The sequence below is a fragment of the Puntigrus tetrazona genome, chromosome 20 (genome assembly GCF_018831695.1).
Source record: "Puntigrus tetrazona isolate hp1 chromosome 20, ASM1883169v1, whole genome shotgun sequence".
NCBI classification, from domain to species: Eukaryota; Metazoa; Chordata; class Actinopteri; order Cypriniformes; family Cyprinidae; genus Puntigrus; species Puntigrus tetrazona.
Window position 1 is genome coordinate 5,819,586 of NC_056718.1, and position 14,371 is coordinate 5,833,956.

Here is a 14,371-nt window from a genome sequence, read left to right on the forward strand (position 1 = left end):
CTTGAGTCTGGCGCCTTAGACCACTCGGCCATTCTGACATGCAAGTTTTGCTGTATGAACAGTAATTCAACAAATGTAATTTGTAGCAGCAAAATATGTTGACTTGGCAATAAGTTGAACCGTTTAAACCACTCGCCAAAAAAATGTTTACATTTTCTGTGTCTCAACACTTCTTTCAGTTATCAAAGCCCCTTTTGACAGAAGTGTGATTTGAAGCCACATCTTCATTTGTAGACCAAAATGGGATACTGTGCAAAAGCAGAAATGCCTACTATTACAGTTAAGGCATCAACAGTTATTCGATTTTCAGACTTTGTCTGAAGCCAGATTTGAACACATGCAACTATGTGGAGAGCAGAAACCTTATCAACTGGCAAGGCTGAAATTGAAATTTTCACTATCTCAACACTTCTTCCAATTACAAAAGACCCTTTGTCAGAAGTGGGATTTGAACCCACGCCTCCATTTGGAGACCAGAAACCTCATCAACTGAGAAGGTGAAAATGCCTTGAGTCTGGCGCCTACACCACTCAGCCATTCTGACATGCGATATGTGCTGTATGAACAGTAATTCAACAAATGTAATTTGTAGCAGCAAAATATGTTGACTTGGCAATAAGTTGAACCGTTTAAACCACTCGCCAAAAAAATGTTTACAATTTCTGTGTCTCAACACTTCTTTCAGTTATCAAAGACCATTTGACAGAAGTGTGATTTGAAGCCACATCTTCATTTGTAGACCAAAATGGGATACTGTGCAAAAGCAGAAATGCCTACTATTACAGTTAAGGCATCAGCATTTATTCGATTTTCAGACTTTGTCTGAAGCCAGATTTGAACCCGTGCCACTATGTGGAGAGCAGAAACCTTCTCAACTGGCAAGGCTGAAATTGAAATTTTTACTATCTCAACACTTCTTCCAGTTACAAAAGACCCTTTGTCAGAAGTGGGATTTGAACCCACGCCTCCATTTGGAGACCAGAAACCTCATCAACTGAGAAGGTGAAAATGCCTTGAGTCTGGCGCCTTAGACCACTCGGCCATTCTGACATGCAAGTTTTGCTGTATGAACAGTAATTCAACAAATGTAATTTGTAGCAGCAAAATATGTTGACTTGGCAATAAGTTGAACTGTTTAAACCACTCGGCCAAAAAATGTTTACATTTTCTGTGTCTCAACACTTCTTTCAGTTATCAAAGCCCCTTTGACAGAAGTGTGATTTGAAGCCACATCTTCATTTGTAGACCAAAATGGGACACTGTGCAAAAGCAGAAATGCCTACTATTACATTCAAGGCATCAACATTTATTCGATTTTCAGACTTTGTCTGAAGCCAGATTTGAACCCGTGCCACTATGTGGAGAGCAGAAACCTTATCAACTGGCAAGGCTGAAATTGAAATTTTTACTATCTCAACACTTCTTCCAGTTACAAAAGACCCTTTGTCAGAAGTGGGATTTGAACCCACGCCTCCATTTGGAGACCAGAAACCTCATCAACTGAGAAGGTGAAAATGCCTTGAGTCTGGCGCCTTAGACCACTCGGCCATTCTGACATGCGATATGTGCTGTATGAACAGTAATTCAACAAATGTAATTTGTAGCAGCAAAATATGTTGACTTGGCAATAAGTTGAACCGTTTAAACCACTCGGCAAAAAAATGTTTACATTTTCTGTGTCTCAACACTTCTTTCAGTTATCAAAGCCCCTTTTGACAGAAGTGTGATTTGAAGCCACATCTTCATTTGTAGACCAAAATGGAATACTGTGCAAAAGCAGAAACGCCTACTATTACAGTTAAGGCATCAGCATTTATTCGATTTTCAGACTTTGTCTGAAGCCAGATTTGAACCCATGCCACTATGTGGAGAGCAGAAACCTTATCAACTGGCAAGGCTGAAATTGAAATTTTTACTATCTCAACACTTCTTCCAGTTACAAAAGACCCTTTGTCAGAAGTGGGATTTGAACCCACGCCTCCATTTGGAGACCAGAAACCTCATCAACTGAGAAGGTGAAAATGCCTTAAGTCTGGCGCCTTAGACCACTCAGCCATTCTGACATGCAAGTTTTGCTGTATGAACAGTAATTCAACAAATGTAATTTGTAGCAGCAAAATATGTTGACTTGGCAATAAGTTGAACCGTTTAAACCACTCGGCCAAAAAAATGTTTACAATTTCTGTGTCTCAACACTTCTTTCAGTTATCAAAGACCATTTGACAGAAGTGTGATTTGAAGCCACATCTTCATTTGTAGACCAAAATGGGATACTGTGCAAAAGCAGAAATGCCTACTATTACAGTTAAGGCATCAGCATTTATTCGATTTTCAGACTTTGTCTGAAGCCAGATTTGAACCCGTGCCACTATGTGGAGCAGCAGAAACCTTATCAACTGGCAAGGCTGAAATTGAAATTTTTACTATCTCAACACTTCTTCCAGTTACAAAAACCCTTTGTCAGAAGTGGATTTGAACCCACGCCTCCATTTGGAGACCAGAAACCTCATCAACTGAGAAGGTGAAAATGCCTTGAGTCTGGCGCCTTAGACCACTCGGCCATTCTGACATGCGATATGTGCTGTATGAACAGTAATTCAACAAATGTAATTTGTAGCAGCAAAATATGTTGACTTGGCAATAAGTTGAACTGTTTAAACCACTCGGCCAAAAAAAAAAAAATGTTTACATTTTCTGTGTCTCAACACTTCTTTCAGTTATCAAAGCCCCTTTTGACAGAAGTGTGATTTGAAGCCACATCTTCATTTGTAGACCAAAATGGGACACTGTGCAAAAGCAGAAATGCCTACTATTACATTCAAGGCATCAACATTTATTCGATTTTCAGACTTTGTCTGAAGCCAGATTTGAACCCGTGCCACTATGTGGAGAGCAGAAACCTTATCAACTGGCAAGGCTGAAATTGAAATTTTTACTATCTCAACACTTCTTCCAGTTACAAAAGACCCTTTGTCAGAAGTGGGATTTGAACCCACGCCTCCATTTGGAGACCAGAAACCTCATCAACTGAGAAGGTGAAAATGCCTTGAGTCTGGCGCCTTAGACCACTCGGCCATTCTGACATGCGATATGTGCTGTATGAACAGTAATTCAACAAATGTAATTTGTAGCAGCAAAATATGTTGACTTGGCAATAAGTTGAACCGTTTAAACCACTCGGCCAAAAAAATGTTTACATTTGCTGTGTCTCAACACTTCTTTCAGTTATCAAAGCCCCTTTTGACAGAAGTGTGATTTGAAGCCACATCTTCATTTGTAGACCAAAATGGGATACTGTGCAAAAGCAGAAATGCCTACTATTACAGTTAAGGCATCAGCATTTATTCGATTTTCAGACTTTGTCTGAAGCCAGATTTGAACCCATCCACTATGTGGAGAGCAGAAACCTTCTCAACTGGCAAGGCTGAAATTGAAATTTTTACTATCTCAACAGTTCTTCCAGTTACAAAAGACCCTTTGTCAGAAGTGGGATTTGAACCCACGCCTCCATTTGGAGACCAGAAACCTCATCAACTGAGAAGGTGAAAATGCCTTGAGTCTGGCGCCTTAGACCACTCGGCCATTCTGACACGCAATATGTGCTGTATGAACAGTAATTCAACAAATGTAATTTGTAGCAGCAAAATATGTTGACTTGGCAATAAGTTGAACCGTTTAAACCACTCGGCCAAAAAAATGTTTACATTTTCTGTGTCTCAACACTTCTTTCAGTTATCAAAGCCCCTTTTGACAGAAGTGTGATTTGAAGCCACATCTTCATTTGTAGACCAAAATGGGATACTGTGCAAAAGCAGAAACGCCTACTATTACAGTTAAGGCATCAGCATTTATTCGATTTTCAGACTTTGTCTGAAGCCAGATTTGAACCCATGCCACTATGTGGAGAGCAGAAACCTTATCAACTGGCAAGGCTGAAATTGAAATTTTTACTATCTCAACACTTCTTCCAGTTACAAAAGACCTTTGTCAGAAGTGGATTTGAACCCACGCCTCCATTTGGAGACCAGAAACCTCATCAACTGAGAAGGTGAAAATGCCTTGAGTCTGGCGCCTTAGACCACTCGGCCATTCTGACACGCAATATGTGCTGTATGAACAGTAATTCAACAAATGTAATTTGTAGCAGCAAAATATGTTGACTTGGCAATAAGTTGAACCGTTTAAACCACTCGGCCAAAAAAATGTTTACATTTTCTGTGTCTCAACACTTCTTTCAGTTATCAAAGCCCCTTTTGACAGAAGTGTGATTTGAAGCCACATCTTCATTTGTAGACCAAAATGGGATACTGTGCAAAAGCAGAAACGCGCCTACTATTACAGTTAAGGCATCAGCATTTATTCGATTTTCAGACTTTGTCTGAAGCCAGATTTGAACCCATGCCACTATGTGGAGAGCAGAAACCTTATCAACTGGCAAGGCTGAAATTGAAATTTTTACTATCTCAACACTTCTTCCAGTTACAAAAGACCCTTTGTCAGAAGTGGGATTTGAACCCACGCCTCCATTTGGAGACCAGAAACCTCATCGACTGAGAAGGTGAAAATGCCTTGAGTCTGGCGCCTTAGACCACTCGGCCATTCTGACATGCAAGTTTTGCTGTATGAACAGTAATTCAACAAATGTAATTTGTAGCAGCAACATATGTTGACTTGGCAATAAGTTGAACCGTTTAAACCACTCGGCCAAAAAAATGTTTACATTTTCTGTGTCTCAACACTTCTTTCAGTTATCAAAGCCCCTTTTGACAGAAGTGTGATTTGAAGCCACATCTTCATTTGTAGACCAAAATGGGACACTGTGCAAAAGCAGAAATGCCTACTATTACATTTACGGCATCAACATTTATTCGATTTTCAGACTTTGTCTGAACCCAGATTTGAACCCATGCCACTATGTGGAGAGCAGAAACCTTATCAACTGGCAAGGCTGAAATTGAAATTTTTACTATCTCAACACTTCTTCCAGTTACAAAAGAACCTTTGTCAGAAGTGGGATTTGAACCCACGCCTCCATTTGGAGACCAGAAACCTCATCAACTGAGAAGGTGAAAATGCCTTGAGTCTGGCGCCTTAGACCACTCGGCCATTCTGACATGCAATTTTCGCTGTATGAACAGTAATTCAACAAATGTAATTTGTAGCAGCAAAATATGTTGACTTGGCAATAAGTTGAACCGTTTAAACCACTCGGCCAAAAAAATGTTTACATTTTCTGTGTCTCAACACTTCTTTCAGTTATCAAAGCCCCTTTTGACAGAAGTGTGATTTGAAGCCACATCTTCATTTGTAGACCAAAATGGGACACTGTGCAAAAGCAGACATGCCTACTATTACATTTACGGCATCAACATTTATTCGATTTTCAGACTTTGTCTGAACCCAGATTTGAACCCGTGCCACTATGTGGAGAGCAGAAACCTTATCAACTGGCAAGGCTGAAATTGAAATTTTTACTATCTCAACACTTCTTCCAGTTACAAAAGACCCTTTGTCAGAAGTGGGATTTGAACACACGCCTTCGTTTGGAGACCAGAAACCTCATCAACTGAGAAGGTGAAAATGCCTTGAGTCTGGCGCCTTAGACCACTCGGCCATTCTGACATGCGATATGTGCTGTATGAACAGTAATTCAACAAATGTAATTTGTAGCAGCAAAATATGTTGACTTGGCAATAAGTTGAACCGTTTAAACCACTCGGCCAAAAAAATGTTTACATTTTCTGTGTCTCAACACTTCTTTCAGTTATCAAAGCCCCTTTTGACAGAAGTGTGATTTGAAGCCACATCTTCATTTGTAGACCAAAATGGGATACTGTGCAAAAGCAGAAATGCCTACTATTACAGTTAAGGCATCAGCATTTATTCGATTTTCAGACTTTGTCTGAAGCCAGATTTGAACCCATCCCACTATGTGGAGAGCAGAAACCTTCTCAACTGGCAAGGCTGAAATTGAAATTTTTACTATCTCAACAGTTCTTCCAGTTACAAAAGACCCTTTGTCAGAAGTGGGATTTGAACCCACGCCTCCATTTGGAGACCAGAAACCTCATCAACTGAGAAGGTGAAAATGCCTTGAGTCTGGCGCCTTAGACCACTCGGCCATTCTGACACGCAATATGTGCTGTATGAACAGTAATTCAACAAATGTAATTTGTAGCAGCAAAATATGTTGACTTGGCAATAAGTTGAACCGTTTAAACCACTCGGCCAAAAAAATGTTTACATTTTCTGTGTCTCAACACTTCTTTCAGTTATCAAAGCCCCTTTTGACAGAAGTGTGATTTGAAGCCACATCTTCATTTGTAGACCAAAATGGGATACTGTGCAAAAGCAGAAACGCCTACTATTACAGTTAAGGCATCAGCATTTATTCGATTTTCAGACTTTGTCTGAAGCCAGATTTGAACCCATGCCACTATGTGGAGAGCAGAAACCTTATCAACTGGCAAGGCTGAAATTGAAATTTTTACTATCTCAACACTTCTTCCAGTTACAAAAGACCCTTTGTCAGAAGTGGGATTTGAACCCACGCCTCCATTTGGAGACCAGAAACCTCATCAACTGAGAAGGTGAAAATGCCTTGAGTCTGGCGCCTTAGACCACTCGGCCATTCTGACACGCAATATGTGCTGTATGAACAGTAATTCAACAAATGTAATTTGTAGCAGCAAAATATGTTGACTTGGCAATAAGTTGAACCGTTTAAACCACTCGGCCAAAAAAATGTTTACATTTTCTGTGTCTCAACACTTCTTTCAGTTATCAAAGCCCCTTTTGACAGAAGTGTGATTTGAAGCCACATCTTCATTTGTAGACCAAAATGGGATACTGTGCAAAAGCAGAAACGCCTACTATTACAGTTAAGGCATCAGCATTTATTCGATTTTCAGACTTTGTCTGAAGCCAGATTTGAACCCATGCCACTATGTGGAGAGCAGAAACCTTATCAACTGGCAAGGCTGAAATTGAAATTTTTACTATCTCAACACTTCTTCCAGTTACAAAAGACCCTTTGTCAGAAGTGGGATTTGAACCCACGCCTCCATTTGGAGACCAGAAACCTCATCGACTGAGAAGGTGAAAATGCCTTGAGTCTGGCGCCTTAGACCACTCGGCCATTCTGACATGCAAGTTTTGCTGTATGAACAGTAATTCAACAAATGTAATTTGTAGCAGCAACATATGTTGACTTGGCAATAAGTTGAACCGTTTAAACCACTCGGCCAAAAAATGTTTACATTTTCTGTGTCTCAACACTTCTTTCAGTTATCAAAGCCCCTTTTGACAGAAGTGTGATTTGAAGCCACATCTTCATTTGTAGACCAAAATGGGACACTGTGCAAAAGCAGAAATGCCTACTATTACATTTACGGCATCAACATTTATTCGATTTTCAGACTTTGTCTGAACCCAGATTTGAACCCATGCCACTATGTGGAGAGCAGAAACCTTATCAACTGGCAAGGCTGAAATTGAAATTTTTACTATCTCAACACTTCTTCCAGTTACAAAAGAACCTTTGTCAGAAGTGGATTTGAACCCACGCCTCCATTTGGAGACCAGAAACCTCATCAACTGAGAAGGTGAAAATGCCTTGAGTCTGGCGCCTTAGACCACTCGGCCATTCTGACATGCAATTTTCGCTGTATGAACAGTAATTCAACAAATGTAATTTGTAGCAGCAAAATATGTTGACTTGGCAATAAGTTGAACCGTTTAAACCACTCCGCCCAAAAAATGTTTACATTTTCTGTGTCTCAACACTTCTTTCAGTTATCAAAGCCCCTTTTGACAGAAGTGTGATTTGAAGCCACATCTTCATTTGTAGACCAAAATGGGACACTGTGCAAAAGCAGACATGCCTACTATTACATTTACGGCATCAACATTTATTCGATTTTCAGACTTTGTCTGAACCCAGATTTGAACCCGTGCCACTATGTGGAGAGCAGAAACCTTATCAACTGGCAAGGCTGAAATTGAAATTTTTACTATCTCAACACTTCTTCCAGTTACAAAAGACCCTTTGTCAGAAGTGGGATTTGAACACACGCCTTCGTTTGGAGACCAGAAACCTCATCAACTGAGAAGGTGAAAATGCCTTGAGTCTGGCGCCTTAGACCACTCGGCCATTCTGACATGCAATTTTTGCTGTATGAACAGTAATTCAACAAATGTAATTTGTAGCAGCAAAATATGTTGACTTGGCAATAAGTTGAACCGTTTAAACCACTCGGCCAAAAAAATGTTTACATTTTCTGTGTCTCAACACTTCTTTCAGTTATCAAAGCCCCTTTTGACAGAAGTGTGATTTGAAGCCACATCTTCATTTGTAGACCAAAATGGGATACTGTGCAAAAGCAGAAATGCCTACTATTACATTTAAGGCATCAACATTTATTCGATTTTCAGACTTTGTCTGAAGCCAGATTTGAACCCATGCCACTATGTGGAGAGCAGAAACCTTATCAACTGGCAAGGCTGAAATTGAAATTTTTACTATCTCAACACTTCTTCCAGTTACAAAAGACCCTTTGTCAGAAGTGGGATTTGAACCCACACCTCCATTTGGAGAACAGAAACCTCATCAACTGAGAAGGTGAAAATGCCTTGAGTCTGGCGCCTTAGACCACTCGGCCATTCTGACATGCAATGTTTGCTGTATGAACAATAATTCAACAAATGTAATTTGTAGCAGCAAAATATGTTGACTTGGCAATAAGTTGAACCGTTTAAACAACTCGGCCAAAAAAATGTTTACATTTTCTGTGTCTCAACACTTCTTTCAGTTATCAAAGACCCTTTGACAGAAGCCAGATTTGAACCCATGCCACTATGTGGAGAGCAGAAAAAAAAATAAATAAAATAAACTGAAAATGTGGAAATTCTAATTTTTACTCTCTCAACACTTCTTCCAGTTACAAAAGAAGCTTTGTCAGGGCGTCTGGATTCCGTTCTTAGGAAAAGGGAGACTCTTACAAAACTATTACGTTTACAGTCTCAACACTTCTTCCAGTTATAGAAGAGCCTTTGTGAGATGTGGAATTTGAACCCACGCCTCCATTTGGAGACCTGAAACCTCAATAACTAAGAAGGTAAAACAAATTCCTCATGTCTGGCACTTTAGACCACTCTGCCTATCTGAGATGAAGATGCACTGATGTTAAAGACGATTCTTTTATTGGAATTGGACAGCATTACTTTAAAGTTAGATTCTGTTCTGTTTTCTGTGTTTTTTTATGGTCAATAAACATTTTTTGATTTCATTTGCTTTTGGATCCAGCTCAATATTTTTTCCTGAAAATACACTTGGGAGGGGCCTACTGGCTGCACTTTCTGCTGATAATAATATTTGAATTTAGTCTTATAAATAGGAGTTTAAAGCAGTCACACCTGCATTCTAAAATAAACTTTCCTTATGGTCTGTTTATGAGTCTGCTTTCACCCAGATGTTAAAGGTTGGGTGGCTGTCTTTCAGGCTTTAGGTAGGACAGTTTGTTTTTTAAATGCCACATTCTTTTACTGGTTCAGGTTTAATCTAGGTTCTCATTTATGATTATTTTTAATCACTATTCTATACTTTATCCAGCAGTATGTAATTAATAAATGTATAAATACACTTTTAAAAATGCTGGGTTAAAAACAACCCAACTTGTCATATGCTGGGTTATATGAAGGGTTGCTGTATTATTGTCACAGCAGAATTTTTGCATCCACAAACAACAATGGCCTAACTAACTCACTACACCAACAAACCTGTTATTGGGAAAGTCAACAATAATCAGTTGCATTGGCATTTTTGGTAATACATGTGTTGTAGTCATTTTGACGCAGTCTCCATGGGTTCAAAGCCACCTTTTGGTGAACTTTTTTTCTCCATTTTCAAATTTCAAATAACATCAGAAAAGCATTTATTTTCAATAAAAATTAAAGAAATCGAGTAGGGTCAGGTTAGGTGTAGGGAGGGCTTTATTATCCTAGTAAAGTGGCTTCTATTTAATAATTTGAATTAAAACCAGGGCCCTGTGGTTTTCTGAATAGTGATATTGCTCACACTCCAGCTGTTATGTGGTATTTTATCTCTGATTTACCCATCCTGCGAACCCATCCAACCCATCATATCGAATCTTAAACCTCGCAGAACCACCGGGCTGTGCGGTTTAAGATTTTGATATAAAGAACAGGTTTTTCTGCCTGGTGGTGGTTGCTGTGGATGCGTATACAGGAAAGGGAAAAATATATATCTTTATCAATATTTTGCAATGGCATGCCACAATAAACAGGAATAGAACAAGCACAAAGCAGACAAAGGAGCAGATCACATAAACAGCATCTATCATGGATGGGTGGTAATGACAACAGACCACAGTGCAATAAATGCCATATGGTTCAGGCACATACTCGCCCCAGTCTGAACAGTGGGAAGGATGACCAGCAGCAATTTACCATGTAGCTATACACACACCAGATGGATGTTAACTCCTTCTAAACACATAGCTGGAGATACAAAGAAGAACAAACTGGTAAAGGCATCATTAATGAGTTGATCTACATAATTAGACCTCAGAATTGCGATGGTCAAACTATTATCACCATGGTGATTATTATTTTAGAGTAACACAGCTGTGAAGGGGAAAAACAGTTATGGCTGTTGATTGGATTGTGAAATTATTTTATTGTGTACATAAAGATATAGTTCACTCAAAAATGAAGAAAAACAAAAGTAAATATTTTGAACAATGCTGGTAACCAGAGTTGCTCTGTAGTACTTTTCCCTAAGCTATTCAAGTCAATGGCCACCAGCAACTCTTTATTACCTACTTTTTTTGCCTTTGTTGTAAACATTTTCCTTGTTGAAGAAGCGACAAGGAGGCACTTGGTATCTTTTAAGTGGACGATACTCTTTATCAAGAACTCCAATGTCTGACGATAGTTTAGCAGAGTAGAGTTTATACCTTTCAAGGGGCAGAGGTACACAAACGTGGAGAAAATCTAAACAAAGCATGCAAACGCAGTACAGGAATCAGTCCAGTAACAGAATCCATTTAGCATATAAGTGTCATTCAAATTCAGGTGCTAATCCAATCAGCCTGACCTTATAACCCAGACCTTCACATTATCATAGAAACAGCAGACCAACAGTATTCATGCATAGACATTTTTAGACTGTCTGTTAATCTTATAGTGGTTTTGTTGACCTAGTCTTAAAGGAATAGTTCACGAAAAATGAAAATTACTATCATAGGTGTATACATCATAGGTGTATATGACTTTTTTATATGACTTTTTTTAATGTATCCAGTCAGATTTTTCAGTAGACCTATCGATCTACTTCGTTGCAATACTTGCAGATACATCCAATTACAGAGCTTCAAAATAATGGCCGCTATCCAACAGCATTGCCAAGCTTGGAAGAAAGAGGATAAATATAAAAAAATCGGACTGTTCATCTGAAAGAAGAAAGTCACAAACACCTAGGATGGCTTTAGCCTAAACAATATATATGGGATAATTTTCATTTTTGGGTGAACTGTTCCTTTAAGTCATTTAACACTGAGGTGGGCATAAATACCTGATAGTTCATGAGGAAGTCTTCACCACTGGATTGGCCTCCGAGGCATGTTGCGCTTCAGTTCTTCTCTGGGCTCCTCACTGGTCTGTGTGTCCTAGTCAGTCCCTGTAGGTGATTTGCAGCCTTTATTATGCATTTATTTATTATGTAGGATATTTACGTTTATGTCTGTTCGCTGTGTTGACTTTAAGGGTTGCTGCAATAATCTTTACTCTGGCTTTAACATCATGCTGCAATCTTTACTCTGGCTTTCCCAATTAGATAAACTGTCCAAGTTTTGCAGGCTTCCAGTGGACCATGTGAGATCTAAGAATGACAAAGCAGATCTGTACTTTGATAAACGGCAATCAAACCATCTTCGAATGAGTGGTCCTTTAAGATCTATTTGGAGAGTCAGCTATTCCACTATAAGCTGCAGTTGACTGACAAAAACTTTCAGTGTACTCACTTACAGTTTCATCTTTCTTTTGCATACAATGAGTGACCTTTGACAAATCCACTTTTGGTCCAACAATGTTCTTTAACACTCTCAGAACTCCCTCTCTCAGTTCATCTTTACAAGCTTGTTGAAGCACTGAATTATTTACAGCACTTTTGAAACCATTGAATTCGGACTCTGTCAATATCTGTGACATCAGCTGGGTGACTTCAGATAGAGACATGTTTCAGATAGAGACAGCTCTCTCCTAAACTCAGAATAATTTCCATGTACTGTTTGAAAATCCTCAGCAAGTCTTTCTATGGCTTCAGGACCCAAAGCTGTAAGGACTGCTTGTGACTGTTGCAGATGGAGCAGTTTCAACTGCTTTTACTCTACTCAGAGCTCTTTGTCTCACTCCACATACTTCAACTGCATTTGCATCTTTCTGCTTCCTTCCAGGATTGCAATTGTCCTCTTGTCTACACAAAGTCAGGGTAACTTTCATCTGAGTGTTTGTCTTTTGAATTGCTATAGCAATACCTAGTAATTAATGAATAACCTAGCAATACATGGAGCTTGTTCATGTGCTATTGCTAAACTAAACTCTCTGTGGCAGCAGATAATGCCTTTTAAGTTTTCTTTTCTTTTTTTCCATTCTTCAGTTGACCATGCTTTTTCTGATCAAATTTCTGTTATAATAATGATTCTGCCACTATTGAGTCCATGTGCTCTCCTAACAAGGATTTGAACTTGCTGTCTGTCCATGAAGGGGTAGCTAGTCCACCTTTCCTGGTTGCTGGAATCAGCTTAGCATTCCTTCTTATCACTGTCTGACACAATCAAAACACTAAAAGGGTACGCTTGTTAACACAGATCAACTATTGTTAACCTTCCCTGGCAAAGCAGATGATAAACTAGTTAATACATTACCATCATTACCCTTTCTGAACATAGGATAACCCTCATCTCTTTCTTGTTTATACCATTGCATTTTACATATTATCAGTGTAATATCAGTTATTTGAGTAAAAAAACGCAAGACCTAAAATTAGTCTCCAGTTTGCCTAATTTACAAGATGCTACATACAATGTGTACAACCTGATTAACTTGTTATCTAGCGTGATTTGCTCTTTCGTCTACCCATTGAGAGCCTTGCTTTATTTCCACCTGATCCTTGATGTGGGCAACACAACATTGAACAGAATATAACAGAAGCAGAAAATGTGCTTTGTTCGGAGTTTGTTTAGCTGTACCGAAACCGGCTTTCATTCATTATTCAAAACTTCTAACAGTTTTCTGATCAGACTTTTCCCACATGCCAAAGCAGAGACCTCTGGTGGTTTAAACATATATTACAGTCTGGACTTTGAAGGAACCTTTTTTTTTTTTTTTTGCAAACAATACCAGTTCAGTGTAATCATGTTTGCCAAGCTACAAAGAACAGACTTTTTTGTTTTTATTTTGTCATGCTATGTCTTCAGAAAACATGAAATATTCAAGTCAGGTGACCTTTACTTCTATAGCGCTTTGTTACAATACAGATATACAACGGAGACCATTCAGATTTTGTTGTAAAGCTGCTCTAAAAGACAATAGTGTCATTATAGTGTCAGTTCAGATCAGTTCACAAGTCATATATACTACCGTTGTGGTTTACTTTTTACAAAACTCAATAAAACACAATAAAGTCAAAACTGCTGTGTTGTATTTTACAACTACAACCGCAAACTACAAATGCTCTTTGCTTTACCTTGCTTAACTGAGTGGATTGTGTTTCTTTGCCTTATTATTTTTCAGTGAAATTTAATGCTTTTACTGAGTAGTTATGGTGCATGACTTCAATATAACCTTTAACTGAGAAGGTTATATTGAACACTAAGGTGCATGTCTCTTTTGGCAAGTCGGTCATGTTCCAGCTCAAAGGTATTTTTGGATGTAACTTATTAAAAAGGCAGATAAAGTTCATCTCAACCTCAGCTGACCCCATAACAGTAACCATTTGAATCAGCTTTCTACAATTTCTACTATCTGATCCTATTTCCAATCCCTCCTTATGAACCTTCTGTTACGATACGTGCCTCAGGCCTCAAGTTTTACTGGTATTATATAACAGTACAAATATACAATCTCAAGTTTTTGTTGGGATGTTTCTGTGCATATATATATATATATATATATATATATATATACATATATATATATATATATATATATATATATATATATATATATATATATATATATATATATATATATATATATTATTTGTAATTTTGTGCTCATTAGTAAGAAGTATCCACAGAATAAATGGATCATAAAGTGAATTAGTGAAACTTAATCTTACTTAAGCAACTGA

General features: G+C 38.5%; 10 non-coding genes across 10 annotated transcripts; all 10 read right to left on the bottom strand.

The window, feature by feature from the left end:
- Positions 1-938: 938 nt before the first annotated feature.
- Positions 939-1,050, bottom strand: trnal-caa. The gene is made up of 2 exons: positions 1,013-1,050; positions 939-984 (listed from the first exon to the last, which is right to left on the bottom strand). It is a non-coding gene; the product is annotated as a tRNA-Leu (tRNA).
- A 394-nt stretch (positions 1,051-1,444) lies between these two features.
- Positions 1,445-1,556, bottom strand: trnal-caa. The gene is made up of 2 exons: positions 1,519-1,556; positions 1,445-1,490 (listed from the first exon to the last, which is right to left on the bottom strand). It is a non-coding gene; the product is annotated as a tRNA-Leu (tRNA).
- A 395-nt stretch (positions 1,557-1,951) lies between these two features.
- On the bottom strand, positions 1,952-2,063 carry trnal-uaa. The gene is made up of 2 exons: positions 2,026-2,063; positions 1,952-1,997 (listed from the first exon to the last, which is right to left on the bottom strand). It is a non-coding gene; the product is annotated as a tRNA-Leu (tRNA).
- Positions 2,064-2,971: 908 nt separating this feature from the next.
- trnal-caa lies at positions 2,972-3,083 on the bottom strand. The gene is made up of 2 exons: positions 3,046-3,083; positions 2,972-3,017 (listed from the first exon to the last, which is right to left on the bottom strand). It is a non-coding gene; the product is annotated as a tRNA-Leu (tRNA).
- Positions 3,084-3,478: 395 nt separating this feature from the next.
- On the bottom strand, positions 3,479-3,590 carry trnal-caa. The gene is made up of 2 exons: positions 3,553-3,590; positions 3,479-3,524 (listed from the first exon to the last, which is right to left on the bottom strand). It is a non-coding gene; the product is annotated as a tRNA-Leu (tRNA).
- Positions 3,591-4,494: 904 nt separating this feature from the next.
- trnal-caa lies at positions 4,495-4,606 on the bottom strand. Its single transcript has 2 exons — positions 4,569-4,606; positions 4,495-4,540 (listed from the first exon to the last, which is right to left on the bottom strand). It is a non-coding gene; the product is annotated as a tRNA-Leu (tRNA).
- A 396-nt stretch (positions 4,607-5,002) lies between these two features.
- On the bottom strand, positions 5,003-5,114 carry trnal-caa. Its single transcript has 2 exons — positions 5,077-5,114; positions 5,003-5,048 (listed from the first exon to the last, which is right to left on the bottom strand). It is a non-coding gene; the product is annotated as a tRNA-Leu (tRNA).
- A 904-nt stretch (positions 5,115-6,018) lies between these two features.
- Positions 6,019-6,130, bottom strand: trnal-caa. The gene is made up of 2 exons: positions 6,093-6,130; positions 6,019-6,064 (listed from the first exon to the last, which is right to left on the bottom strand). It is a non-coding gene; the product is annotated as a tRNA-Leu (tRNA).
- A 396-nt stretch (positions 6,131-6,526) lies between these two features.
- On the bottom strand, positions 6,527-6,638 carry trnal-caa. The gene is made up of 2 exons: positions 6,601-6,638; positions 6,527-6,572 (listed from the first exon to the last, which is right to left on the bottom strand). It is a non-coding gene; the product is annotated as a tRNA-Leu (tRNA).
- Positions 6,639-7,034: 396 nt separating this feature from the next.
- On the bottom strand, positions 7,035-7,146 carry trnal-caa. Its single transcript has 2 exons — positions 7,109-7,146; positions 7,035-7,080 (listed from the first exon to the last, which is right to left on the bottom strand). It is a non-coding gene; the product is annotated as a tRNA-Leu (tRNA).
- Between the last annotated feature and the right edge of the window lie 7,225 nt (positions 7,147-14,371).